The sequence below is a fragment of the Neophocaena asiaeorientalis genome, unplaced genomic scaffold, assembly GCF_003031525.2.
Source record: "Neophocaena asiaeorientalis asiaeorientalis breed wild unplaced genomic scaffold, Neophocaena_asiaeorientalis_V1.1 scaffold421, whole genome shotgun sequence".
NCBI classification, from domain to species: domain Eukaryota; kingdom Metazoa; phylum Chordata; class Mammalia; order Artiodactyla; family Phocoenidae; genus Neophocaena; species Neophocaena asiaeorientalis.
The window spans coordinates 1,199,922-1,213,962 of record NW_020173273.1 but is presented as its reverse complement, the minus strand read 5'-3'; the positions used below and the strand labels follow the sequence as shown (position 1 = coordinate 1,213,962).

At 37.3% G+C, this 14,041-nt stretch overlaps 1 protein-coding gene across 2 annotated transcripts in view; it reads right to left on the bottom strand.

Annotated features, from left to right (window-relative positions):
• GULP1 (GULP PTB domain containing engulfment adaptor 1) overlaps window positions 1-14,041 on the bottom strand; it is a 262,706-nt gene that overhangs the window by 169,580 nt on the left and 79,085 nt on the right. For both annotated transcript variants that reach the window (XM_024746061.1, XM_024746062.1), the window contains exon 2: window positions 854-980. The gene's annotated coding sequence lies outside the window, so the exon portion shown is untranslated. The remainder of the gene's footprint in view (window positions 1-853; window positions 981-14,041) is intronic.

Genomic DNA, 14,041 nt, shown 5'->3' with positions numbered 1-14,041 from the left:
TTCCCCTGCAACTGTCCCTCATCATATAATGATGAAATATAAATGCCACAGTATAGGAATCCAAATCACAAGAACCTATTTGCCACTACTCTGCTATATCTACCATACGCTTCCAATTTCCCGAATATCCCCTGGCTTTCTCAGCTCTGTATCTTTACTCCAATTGGCTGTCCATTTAAATGTTCACCTTGCCAAAGTGACTAGGTTTGTTAGGGAAACTCGGTTTTGTTAGGGAAAATTTTTGAATGAAAAAATATAAGTCAACAGGTCTATAACTCATTATCACCTTCTGGAGGTAAATTCAGCAATAAGAATAAAAAGCCTTTAAAACATTATAGCCATTGAGTCAGTGATGCTAATTTTAGTAACATTTAGCATGCAAAATGAGCACTATATATATATGTATGTATATATAAATATATATATTTTTTTTCCATAAGGATATTCTGAGTAATAAACCCAATCTAAAAATTTTTTTAATCATTTATGTTTATATTAACAGATAACAATGAAAAATATGAAGCATTAATTCATATTCCCAAATAGAACAAAACAGATTTGTTATAAAAATAATAAATTCAACAAAGAATATGTATATTAGCCTAATGTTGTTTAAAGGAAAAAAACAACAAAACAAAAATCAAATGGTATAGAACAAACAGGTAACAGAAGTTGTTTTTAGAAAACAGACTCATTCACGATTTCAATTTTATTTTGCTTTTATGTATTTTACCATTTCATAAAATAAAACTATCTTTTTAAATAGTCAGTACAAAGTAAAAACTTTTTTATAGCTTCAAATCTTTTTTCCAAATGTTATTAAGTATATAAATAAGCAATCGCTTATTCTTACCTGCGTAGGTATGTTCAAATATAGTTGAAGGAATATGCAGACACTTGACTTTCAATCATCCAGTTCCCATCTGAATTTGCCTTCAATTACTTTCTCTCTTGTGTATATCAGATGAAATTACACATAACTAAAAATAAAATTAAAATTGGACTCAGTAGAATTAATCGATAATTATATTTATGTGTATTTTAATTTAGTTATTACAATGCATATTCTAAAATTCCAATTACATTTCTTGTGAAAGTTCAAGAAAGTTACCCAGTAACAGAAAAACAATGGTAAAGCATGTTATTTTTTTGAAAAGGTAGAGTAACAGATTGTTAGATAAGGGCAAATAGTAGGATTGCTAGATAATGAGTTAAATGTTTTAACTCATGGATATGTTACTATTAAAGAACAGTGATGGTTGGTTGACCATATACCCCCTTTCTCCCTCAGGCTGTACGACAACTAGGCCCAGCTGTCTCCTTCACTTATTAGCTAATTAGACTAACCAAGCGCATACTCTGTCCTGGATTAAGAAGGTGAAACAGAATTTTAGAAAGCCCTGATCTATTTTAACTTTCATTGCACTTCAACTGCTATGGAGAAACATTTAGGTAGCTCATCCTTCTATTTATTCTCACGCTATAACTAGAACAGACACAACGGCTAGTTAAGATTCTTACATTTTTATTCCAACACACAAAAGGAAGAAGTCCTTCCAGATGCAACAGCACAAATTATGCCTTCCCTTAATTCCATCGTTTGAAATGGACCTCTGAACATAAATTCAAAAGCAGCAAAAAAAAATTCATAGTATAGTATTTCTTCTTGCCAAAACAGCAAAAATATGCTTTTTTTTTTTTTTTGAGGGGGAGGAGGAACACAAGTACAAAAACATATCAAACTCTTTTGTTGTGTCTCCCTCCATAACTCTGATACAGACCATTGGTAAAGCCAGACCTGTATTTTTTTTTTTTTTTAACGCGGGCCTCTCACTGTTGTGGCCTCTCCCGTTGTGGAGCACAGGCTCCAGACGCGCAGGCTCAGCGGCCATGGCTCACGGGCCCAGCCGCTCCGCGGCATGTGGGATCCTCCCGGACCGGGGCACAAACCCATGTCCCCTGCATCAGCAGGTGGACTCTCACCAACTGTGCCACCAGGAAAGCCCCAGACCTGTATTCTTGACTTTCTCAAATTATAGACTAAAGACAGATCTTTATTTCTGACTCTTTGTTTGTATATGACCCATGTGAATACTCTGAAACTATATTTTTCTAACTTAGCCACAATTTTCTTTAGAAGCCTGTTTATCTATTAGTTCACCATACTCTTTTTCATTTTCTATCGTAACTTTAGAGATAAAGAAAGAAGGAATCTTCGTTTAGGAGGCCCCAAAGGCACATAATTCAAGTAAAAAACGCTATTTGGGAGATGCTAAGGGAGTGGGATTATAGGCAGATCATCAACAGCATCTAGCAGAGAAAGCAACGATTGTAAAATCTGAATTAAAATATGAGCAGGGTATATTTTAAGGCCATTTATAGATATTTTATAATGTTAGTGAGAAAAATGTTTATCTACCCAATGATGCTGTTATTTATTAAATCATAGGCATGGTATTCTCTTAGCATTGACTCCTAGGGTATATATAAATGATACAACTCATCTTATCTTTCCTCAAAATGTAAAGGCTGCATTATCAGCTACTTCCAGCTTTAGAAATAGATCTGCTCATCCTGGACAGGAAATTTCAAAGATGGCACAGCTAAAAGGTAGCCATGAAACTGTGCCATGATTTCCAAAGTGATTAACCAGATCATTTTTTCTCTTTTGTCTGCTTGGGGAAGGGGGAGAAAAAGGAGACAAAATTAGTTTTTTAGTGTAATGGTTATTTCCTTATTTATTTTGTGCAAATGTTGGTCTAATGGAATGAAATGAGAAAGAAATCACCCAAGATAACATAAGTAACTTTGTTTAAAAAAAAAAAACTGTTTAAAAAAAATCCCATTCCAAACAGTATAGCAAAGTAAATATTTTCCTTAAAATGGATGACTCAACTTATGCCCACAGCATTTATTTCTATCTCAGATTGACTGAAATCCATTCTTACTGTGGAAAACACTTTTCAACCTAGAATATTTTATGCAATGTGACAGCATAAAGAAGAGCACAAAAATACCCACATCAAAAAACAAGAATGAACTTGTGCCTACTTCTATCTTTCTTCTTGCAGGAAAGTGACATATACTCTGAAGTGGATGTATTATTCCACTGTCTGATATGATTAGATTTGGTCATTTAAAGAGCACTTTAAATATTCCTGCAAAAAACTAGATAAGCTTATGAGCTGCTCTTTTGAACATATTTTTATTTTAAAATATAAAATCTTGATTTCCAATGTGAATGATTCTTAAAATTTTAGTATGAACATAACACACTCAATTTTATACTGTCTTACCACCATTTATTACATATTATGAAATTTGAAGAGGTACATGAAATTAAATGAAGCCAACCATTTCTTTACCAAAACCTTCATTTTTTCCAACAGTATTAGTTTAACAAAACCATTATGAACATTGCAATATGACTAGACGCCTCTATTTGTTAATGCAACACTTGTATCTTTAAATATTCCACACACAACAAAACCAACCTAAACCAACAAGCCAGGTTTAAAGGTATTTTTACTTGTCTTCCTCCTTAAGAAGATGGAACCTGTGGACCATCAGTTTAGAAGTTGTCCAATGAAGAAATTGGTTGGCAGAGGGAACATCATAAGCAAAGGTATAGTAATAAGAAAGAACATGCCACCTTTAAGGACAGGCAAGTGGTCAGGTATATATGATTTGAAAATAGAATGCTTATGAAACTATTTTATAAGAAATTTTTGCAATAAGGTAAGGCCATATCAAGAAGCCTCCTGAATGCCATGCTAAAATTTGGATTTTATCCTAAAGGTGACATAAGTATGATAAAACAGGGAAGTGATGCAAGAAAATGTATTTTATGTCGACCATGTGGTAAATGTGGCTCTGAAGAGACCATGAAAGGGAGAAGGTGAGACAAGTATAAATTGTTTCTTAGAAATTTGTATATATTTGTTAAATGGCAATGCAAAATAGAAATAGACTCAAGGCATTCATATTTGTAAGATGTAAAGGGGGAATGGTGCTTGGGATTTAATTTAGGTAAGAAGAGAGCAAGACAAGACAACCCTGATCCAGGCCTTTCCTATTCTCAGAGATGTCAGCCTGAGCCAAGAATCGACATCATTCCTTTTTTGTTCCATGTGCATTTTAAGTTCTCCACTCTCAGAATGGTGAAGAGAAAAGTGATAGAGGATGAGACATGACAAACTATTTCAGAATTAATATCAATTTTAAATTCACCAATTTGAAAACAAATTAAATCTAGTTCATTCCTCTACATTTGACATGAAACTTTTAGCAGTGCTTTGAAGCTGTCACCAGCAGGAAATTTTCCTAATTAGAAGAAGCAGGAGAACAATTATCAAGTCATTCACTCTTTCTGCTGCAATCAGTGGAAAACCCAAGCAACTTTCTGTGAAACTTTTGGTTATTATATTTTTCAGTATAAATAGGTTAAGGTGAAGTCTTTGTTCTTTTTAACATTAACTCTTCACAAACTCTGACCTCTCAAATATTTAGAGCCTTTTATGTAAAACACAGCATAGGCACTAAGATGGATTCGAAGTAGTGACAACTGGCCACAGACTAAAAATTTACTTGAGTTAATGAATGATGTATGGCAGAGTGAAATTCATACCAGGGTATAGTAACTTTTTAATGCAATGGGAATTTGAGGAGGAAAATAAATCTGACTAGGGAAAAGAATGGAAATCTCAGCAATGTTTGGAGGAAAGGGGGGAAAAGGAAAAGAAAGCCAGAGCAAAAACAAGAGTGAGAGCTAAAGGAGAAAGAGCATTTCTCCTTCAATCAGTAATCAAAAGTTCTGGGATTTACTCTTATTGAGTCAATAAGGTCTCATACACACACACACACACACACACACACACACACACACACACACACACACACACACACACACACACACACACCCCTAATCAATCACTGGGGGTATAGAATCACTGATGGGCTTAGGCCATTCAAGATACCAATAAGGTCAGTTCTCCTTAGCCACATGGCTACTACACATGATGAAAGATGAGTTCCACCAAGGAAAAGCTGGTCTATTATAAACACAGTGGTAGGGAAATTAACAAATAAACACTAACTATACATTACATAAATGTAGAAAGAAATAAATGAGATAATCCACAGACAGTGCCCAGCACATTAAAAAAAAAGGACCTAGTAATTCAAGACAATTATTTTTACTTATGATGAATTGTTCAAAAGTTCCACACTTTCATACTATAAATAGAACTGCAATACATATCTTCATACATAAATATCTGTGCTCATCTCAAGTTATTCCTTTATTATGGCTTCCTAGAAGTTAAATTACTAGGTGAAAAAGTACTTGATCTTTTTTTTTTTTGCGGTACTCAGGCCTCTCACTGTTGTGGCCTCTCCCGTTGCAGAGCACAGGCTCCAGACGCGCAGGCTTAGCGACCATGGCTCACGGGCCCAGCCGCTCCGTAGCATGTGGGATCTTCCCGGACCGGGGCACGAACCCGCGTCCGCTGCATCGGCAGGCAGACCCTCAACCACTGCGCCACCAGGGAAGCCCAGTACTTGATCTTTGAAGTATTTTCTTACATACCACCAAGACACTTTCTAGAAAGATATACCAAAATAGACTTCCCACCAATGGCAGATGATAACGTTAATTTCAAATCACCCTTTCCAGCAATGATCTTTTTTCTCATATTTTGACAATTTGATTGTCAAAAAATTGTCTCTTTTTCTGAAATGTGTACTTCTTTAACTGCAAGTGAAGTATAACTTTTATGTTTAATTTATTAAATAATTAATTTATAATTTTTATTTTCCGTTTGGTGTGCTTTTTATTTTTATGTTTTAATGAGGTTTTTTGAGACTTTGATTCGAACATTAAGTCTCAGGACCTTTGAACATTTTATTCCTTCTGCCTGCCTTCATTGCTCTTCTCTCAGATAACTATATTCATTTCCTAAACTCCTCCACTGAATTAGGAAAGACTGGTTTTTATTTTAGAGTTTCCCTTAATGTCAGTTACATATTTTAAACACAAAATCATGTAAGTTTCTAATCCTTAAATTAAGACCTTAGCTATGAATTGACACAAAGGTTTTAAAGCAACTAAGTCATTATCAAAAGTGTCAAAACTTTTTAGTTAATTGTTAAAATTTTATTTGTCTAATATATTTTAGATTTAATTAGGTTTAATTTTTTGAATTAGTCATCATAGTTAGTTTATCTCCTACCACTAAGACTACTTCTAAAACACTGCAAATACAAATTTCAGCACCAAGTTATTTAGGAACAGAATTTTTCCCAAGTATTCCCCATTTTTTAGGTACCTTCTCTCCTTCTTTCATTACGTCTCCACTCCTTCCTGCCTTCTTTCTTTCCACTCTTCTTTCCTTCCTTCCTTCACCTCAGAAGATGAAAATTATGAATCACTATTCTTTATTATAGTATTTTATTTTATTTTATTTATTTTTGGGGGGGTGGGGTGGGGTGGGTACGCGGGCCTTCTCACTGCTGTGGCCTCTCCCGTTGCGGAGCACAGGTTCCAGACGCGCAGGCTCAGCGGCCATTGCTCACGGGCCCAGCCGCTCCGCGGCATGTGGGATCTTTCCGGACCGGGGCACGAACCCGTGTCCCCTGCGTCGGCAGGCGGACTCTCAACGACTGTGCCACCAGGGAAGCCCTAGTATAGTATTTTAATACATTAAAAACATATTCAGGGGGGCTTCCCTGGTGGCGCAGTGATTGAGAATCTGCCTGCCGATGCAGGGGACATGGGCTCGATCCCTGGTCCGGGAAGATCCCACATGCTACGGAGCAACTAAGCCTGTGCGCCACAACTACTGAGTCTGCGCGCTAGAGCCCACGAGCCACAGCTACTGAGCCCGTGCGCCTAGAGCCTGTGCTCCGCAACAAGAGAAGCCACCGCAGTGAAAAGCCCTCGCACCACAATGAAGAGACGCCCCTGCTCGCTGCAACTAGACAAAGCCCGTGCGCAGAAACGAAGACCCAAGGCAGCCAAAAATAAATCAATTAATTAGATAAATTTGAAAAAAAAAACATTCAGGTAATTAAAGAAAAATTTATAAAACACCTACGCTAAAAGCCACACTTAATTTTTAAAAGACCTTATATTGCTACCAAAAACTGTAAAAATGTGTAAATATATTTCAGTGTATATGGAAATAGAGCACCTATTCAATACAGGCTCTTATTAAGCATTTTTGTAAATAGCCCCATAATAGAGGCTATTCAAAAGCAGGGAATCAAGAAACTGTGGTTGATTCCTCAATGAAAAATTAGACCAGAAAGCACTCATTAACTTGGATTACATAAAAAGTCATTAGTTTAATTTTTCCAGTCCTGTGGAGTTTAATTTTATTCACGTTAATATCCATGAAATGAGTAATGTATTTAAAGGCAAATTTCAGCGAGCTGTAATAGTGTTCCAATTTCCCACAGTTAAGGAAAGGTGGGGAGAAGAGTTTTACTAATCCTTGTCTCTATTCTAAATTGAGTGCAATATCATCCATAATTGGATATAATTAAATTATACAAACATTATTTGATAAAATCTGTAATACCTCCTATAGCAATATAATTCAGCACAAAAAAGGTGTATAAAAGTATCTACTGTTAACCAAATAATTATTATTTTACAGATGAGAAAGTCTCAGAAATGCTATGATCACAGGTTTTCTGTATGATTGGTTATGTTCCAAGGCCTTTCTTCAGCAATCATACATTTTCAGTATCGAGGTTTTGCAATCATTCTTTATGTTGCTCTATCACAAAATATTAGTATACCAATTTAAACTGCTGCTCTTTTGCTCAATGGGACTTACTTATAATGGTGCACATTTCACTCTTAATTTAATTTAATATATACATACACTGTGCTTTACTGTCACCACCACCTCTCACAAAAACAAAAACAACAACAAAACAAAATACATTCTCATGATAGCACCCTGGGTTTCCCTTGCAGACCTGTACTTCTTTTCTCCGTCCTGGTAGTTATGTTTGCCTGAGGGTGATTCTAGGTCCAGGACTGGCCAATAAACGCACCATAACCCTAGTCATAATTATTCATTTCAGGAATGGAAAGTTGGACTAAGTTAAAACAAAGAAAATCAAATCAACCCTTTTCGAAAACTATTTAGAAAGAAACAATCCCTATTCACTTGAGTTGACTGACTGGGGGATTGAAAGTCTAGTGGCTATTTTGTCTTCAGGATTCCTGCCCTAAAATGAATCCAACTCAGTGGAAAACAAAGCTATGAGAGTGAGTGCCTGGATTCAGCCATGTCTGAAGCATCACTACAGAACTGTCAATTATGATAACCAATACATATTTTGTTTTGCTTAACAGTTTTAATTGGTTTTCTGTCAAGTACAACCAAATAATCACTCTCAAATATGTTATTTACTAATGTGTAATATACACTTTGTTGAATTTGTATGTGACTTTTGCTAAATTGAGCTCACAGTATAAAATAATAATGGGCCAGAATGATTGATATATTAAAAACAATAAAAATTTTCTACAAAATTGTTATTCAGCAACTCTTTTGGTGTTTTGAAGGTATCTGTTGTTGTTGGAAGCTGAAAAGGGACATGATGTGCCTGCAGTAGATTTTTCAGAATCAGGAGGGCAAAACATATAGTTTAAAATGTTTGTGGGCTTCCCTGGTGGCACAGTGGTTGAGAGTCCGCCTGCCGATGCGGGGGACACGGGTTCGTGCCCCGGTCCGGGGGGATCCCGCATGCCACGGAGTGGCTGGGCCCGTGAGCTGTGGACGCTGGGCCTGCGCGTCCGGAGCCTGTGCTCCGCAACGGGAGAGGCTGCAGCAGTGAGAGGCCCGCGTACCACAAAAACAGTTTGTGTTTTCTTAGGAAATCACACAATATAGCCTTTCATTAAATTTAGGTTGGAGTACGACATTAATCACATGTTCACTTCTGTTGAAGACAGTATAAATGTGATTGGTTTAAGCAATTATAAATAAACAGATTCGGGATAGATGTGAACAACTTAATGAATCTGATACGCAATAAGAAATGTGGAGCTTTACTAATTAAAAAATTACACAAGATGAATAATATATCTTCCTTCCTGCAGAATTAATATTATGGTTTACGTGAAAGAAAATAAAAAACTGATTGGCAACTGAAGAGAATTATTCCAACCTGACTATACTCTAATAAGGTACTTTCTTATTTCTTTGAAGCTTTTCAGAAAGACACTAGCTAAGTAAATCTTTTGTGCCTTACTAAGTTAGGTCTAGAAGTTCCTTAAGCAACTATCTGCTTTGACCCCTGGACCTTTTATAGACTTTCACTGTCTGATAAGGATTTGATATCAACTATGTGGTACCTGAATGACCTATGTAAAAAAAAAAAAAAAAAAAAGACTTGAACTATCAGTGTTTATAGAACTGGAAAAATAAACTTTATTTTATAAAAGATCTAAGGATATATAAGATACCTGGGTCTACAGTTTCACAGTTTCATTTTTAAGACTGGGTGTACAAGATATCATAAGGCACCAAAAAGTTCTCCCCAAATATTAGCTATAAAGAAATAAAAGTTTCGCTTACTGAAGTTCATTTTTCTTCATTGTTCCTTTGTTAAGAAAATAAAAATTATGGCCATTTTCCTTTTTTCTTAAATAGGTTTAAATATACTATATAAATATGCAATGCTACCCAAAGGCACCTGATTCTTTTCTAGAATCTTCTCTCCATTTTACCCCCTCTTTTTAGACCTAAGCCCCATCTCAAACAGAATTCAACAAACTATAATCACCAAAGAAAGAAGTCATAGATTACAAATATATATTTGAATCATTCTTTCCCCTGACCTCTCAGGATAGAGACTGTGCTATAAAATAAATATATAAAACACTTACAATAAACAAGTATTATATTTACCCAAGCTATAAACATCTTTCTCTTCAGCCTTCTCTGTTACACATTTTCCTCAACAGAAGAGAGACATTTCTATCTTGACTTGACAAAAGACAAAAAATATCTCAAACTCTTTCAGTTACTCTGTGATAAATGAAGATAGCTTCCTATCTGTGAGCAAAGAAGATTGCAATCATCTCATCTGAGCCTAATCTCCTGAGGCACAAGGTCTCAAAACCCAATGATATAATTTAGCATAGATATAGCAAGCGTTTTCTTGGTTCACAGATTTATGGGAATAGTAAGAGGTGTGGAAACGTCAACATAATTAGGTCAAGTCTAACTTTATTTGACAATTAAATATTTTATAGGTAAGTTAGGTCAAAGTAACCTACAGAGCAGTTGTAACAAGGTGCCTATAACACTTATCCTCCCTCTCTCCTGGGGTATTTGCAAAGGAGTTATGTATGAAAGCACTTTCAAAACTGTAAAGGACTATACAAAGAGCAGATCATATTATTAAGCCAAAAAAGATGCATTCCAAACCTAAGTATCCATAAACAGATGAATGGATAAAGAAGATGTGGCACATGTATACAATGGAATATTACTCAGCCATAAAAAGAAATGAAATTGAGTTATTTGTAGTGAGGTGGATGGACCTAGAGTCTGTCATACAGTGTGAAGTAAGTCAGAATGAGAAAAACATACTGTATGCTAACACATATATATGGAATCTAAAAAAAAACAAAAAACAAAAACAGTTCTGAAGAACCTAGGGGCAGGACAGGATAAAGACGCAGATGTAGAGGATGTATTTGAGGAAACAGGGAGGGGGAAGGGTAAGCTGGGACGAAGTGAGAGAGTGACATGGATATATACACTACCAAATGTAAAACCGATAGCTAGTGGGAAGCAGCCGCATAACACAGGGAGATCAGCTCGGTGCTTTGTGTCCACCTAGACGGGTGGGATACAGAGGGTGGGAAGGAGACGCAAGAGGGAGGAGATATGGGATATATGTATACGTATAGCTGATTCACTTTGTTATACAGCAGAAACTAACACACCATTGTAAAGCGATTATACTCCAATAAAGATGTTAAAAAAAAAAGATGTATTCCAGGAACATTTATGACTTGTGCTGAAAAGGTAAAATTTACAGTCAAATTTCCCTTTTCTAACAAGTGATATCAGAGTCCACACATGCATGTAAACTTTTGCAAAGACATGTCATTAGAATTCAGCACTGAGCCACAGAAAATAGAAAAACATGTAATACCAACTATGTTTAATTTCCAAACTGTGAGTAGTTAAAAGAAGTAGGGCTTCCCTGGTGGTGCAGTGGTTAAGAATCTGCCTGCCAATGTGGGAGACACGGGTTCAAGCCCTGGTCCAGGAAGATCCCACATGCTGCGGAGCAACTAAGCCCGTGTGCCACAACTCCTGAGCCTGCGCTCTAGAGCCCATGAGCCACAACTACTGAGTCCACGTGCCACAGCTACTGAAGCCCACGTGCCTAGAGCCTGTGCTCCGCAACAAGGGAAGCCACCGCAATGAGAAGTTCACACCCCACAAAGAAGAGTAGCTCCCACTCACGCAAACAGGGAAAAGCCCACACGCAGCAACAAAGACCCAACGCAGCCAAAATTAATTAATTAATTAATTTTAATAAAACAACCCACTTTATTTTTAAAAAGTAAATGATTAAAGAGCAGTCTTTGAATGTTCTGAATCTATTATTATGAAGAAAGTAATAGTATTAGCCATGGCAGGTCACTCCTCTGGAGCACTCATGACTAGATAAAACTGGGCAAACCAGTCTTCATCTCTTTGCTATGCATGAAAGCATTTAAAATCAAATCAGTACAGTACATTCTTTTAGGCAATGAACACTTCATTTAATATCGACAAAGATATTACCAAGAGCACATCCTCTTAATGTTTTACTGTAATGACTCAACAGCAAAAGAGGTGAAATTACAGAAACAAAAAACTTCCAATTTCATAGATTGAGGCAAAGAGGAAACAATGAGCAAGGTACCTGTTTAAAAGATTTACCTGTATTTACCTGTCTCCAAAATATGACTGAAAGCTAGTTCTCTAATTTATAATAATCAGACTATGATGTTATAAAGATGTTCTTTCCTCATGTCCTCCCCAGTTTTATTCATCCAATGAACATTTATTAAATACCTGCTCAGTGCTCTGCACTTGGGATACAGATGAAGAAGTGGAGCTTTGAAGGTAGTAGAGGAATCAGACATGTAAGCATATTATAACTTGTTATTATAAAAGCAAAAATAGATGTCATCTTATTAGGAGCTTGCATCTAACTTAATTTCTAAATAGTAATCTATTTAAACTAGGTGAGCCACTGATGATGATTAATCTTTTAGGTTCTTCTAACTTTTCGAAATGTTTTCACTGGTATAACATTTTATTTTCAAAATAACCCTGCCCATATGTAGGGCTGTGTTTCCTTATTTTTCCAAAAAGAAAATCAATACAGTCAATATTGAGAGATGAATTACAAGCATCAGAACCAAGACACCCCAACTCAGCAATTCTACTTTCTATTCACGACTAGAGGATAACACATCTAGTTTGCAAGCTAAAATCCTGTGTACTAATTGTCATTTTATTTCACACATTTTTGGTGAACTCTAAATTTTTATTGATAATACTGGAAAAGAAAATCCCTCACCCATTGTAGTTAAAGCATGCTTTTGTGAGAAAATTATTCTAAGCTATGAATTGCTTATTATCAATGAAATAATGATGAAATTTATTTTTTGTCTATTAGAACCTAACAAGACCTTTCACAGAAGAAAACAAGACAGTGTGAAGTCTGAAAGAATATACCAGGTGCTTGTACACAATGAAAATTGCTGCCTAATCAAGGAAACCATACTTTTCAAACTATTTACATCTTGCCAGTTGGATTATAAGTACAGCAATCACAGGCTTACCGTCTATCTGAATTAGATAAAAACTGCATCACCTTCTTTGTGCTTGGTACATAGTACATGCTCAATAGATACATGGGAAAGATTTGGGGGAGAAACAGCCAAAAGACTGCTAGAAGAGAGAAAAGTCTTATGAATAGGTTATCAAGTTCCACCTTAACAAAAATCAAACAAATAAAGAAACTAACGATAATAAAACCACACACACACACACACACACACACACACACACACACACACACACAAACACACACACACACACACACACACACACACACACACACACACACACACACACACACACACACACACACACACACACACACAGAGTTAACCAGAAGCAACACATACATTTAAAAGCATTTAGGGCTTCCGGGAAGATGGCGGAAGAGTAAGACGGGGAGATCGCCTTACTCCCCACAGATACACCAGAAATACATCTACACGTGGAACAACTCCTACAGAACACCTACTGAACGCTGGCAGAAGACCTCAGACCTCCCAAAAGACAAGAACCCCCCCCCCCACGTACCTGGGTAGGGCAAAAGAAAAAAGAATAAACAGAGACAAAAGGATAGGGACGGGACCTGCACCAGTGGGAGGGAGCTGTGAAGGAGGAAAAGTCTCCATACACTAGGAAGCCCCTTCGCGCGCGGAGACTGCGGGTGGTGGAGCAGGAAAGCTTCAGGGCCGCAAAGGAGAGCACAGAAATAGGGGTGCGGAGGGCAAAGCGGAGAAATTCCCGCACAGAGGATCAGGGCCGACCGGCACTCACCAGCCCGAGAGGCTTGTCTGCTCCCCCACCGGGGCGGGCGGGGCTGGGAGCTGAGGCTCGGGCTTCGGTCCGAGCGCCGGGAGAGGACTGGGGTTGGCGGTGTGAACACAGCTTGCAGGGGGTTAGTGCGCCACCGCTAGCCGGGAGGGAGTCCGGGTAAAAGTCTGGACCTGCCGAAGAGGCAAGAGACTTTTTCTTCCCTCTTTGTTTCCTGGTGCGCCAGGAGAGGCGATTAAGAACGCTGCTTAAAGGAGCTCCAGAGACGGGCGCGAGCCACGGCTAAAAGTGCAGACCCCAGAGACAGACATGAGACGCTAAGGCCGCTGCTGCCGCCAACAAGAAGCCTGTGTGCGAGCACAGGTCACTATCCACATCCCCCTTCCGGTGAGCCT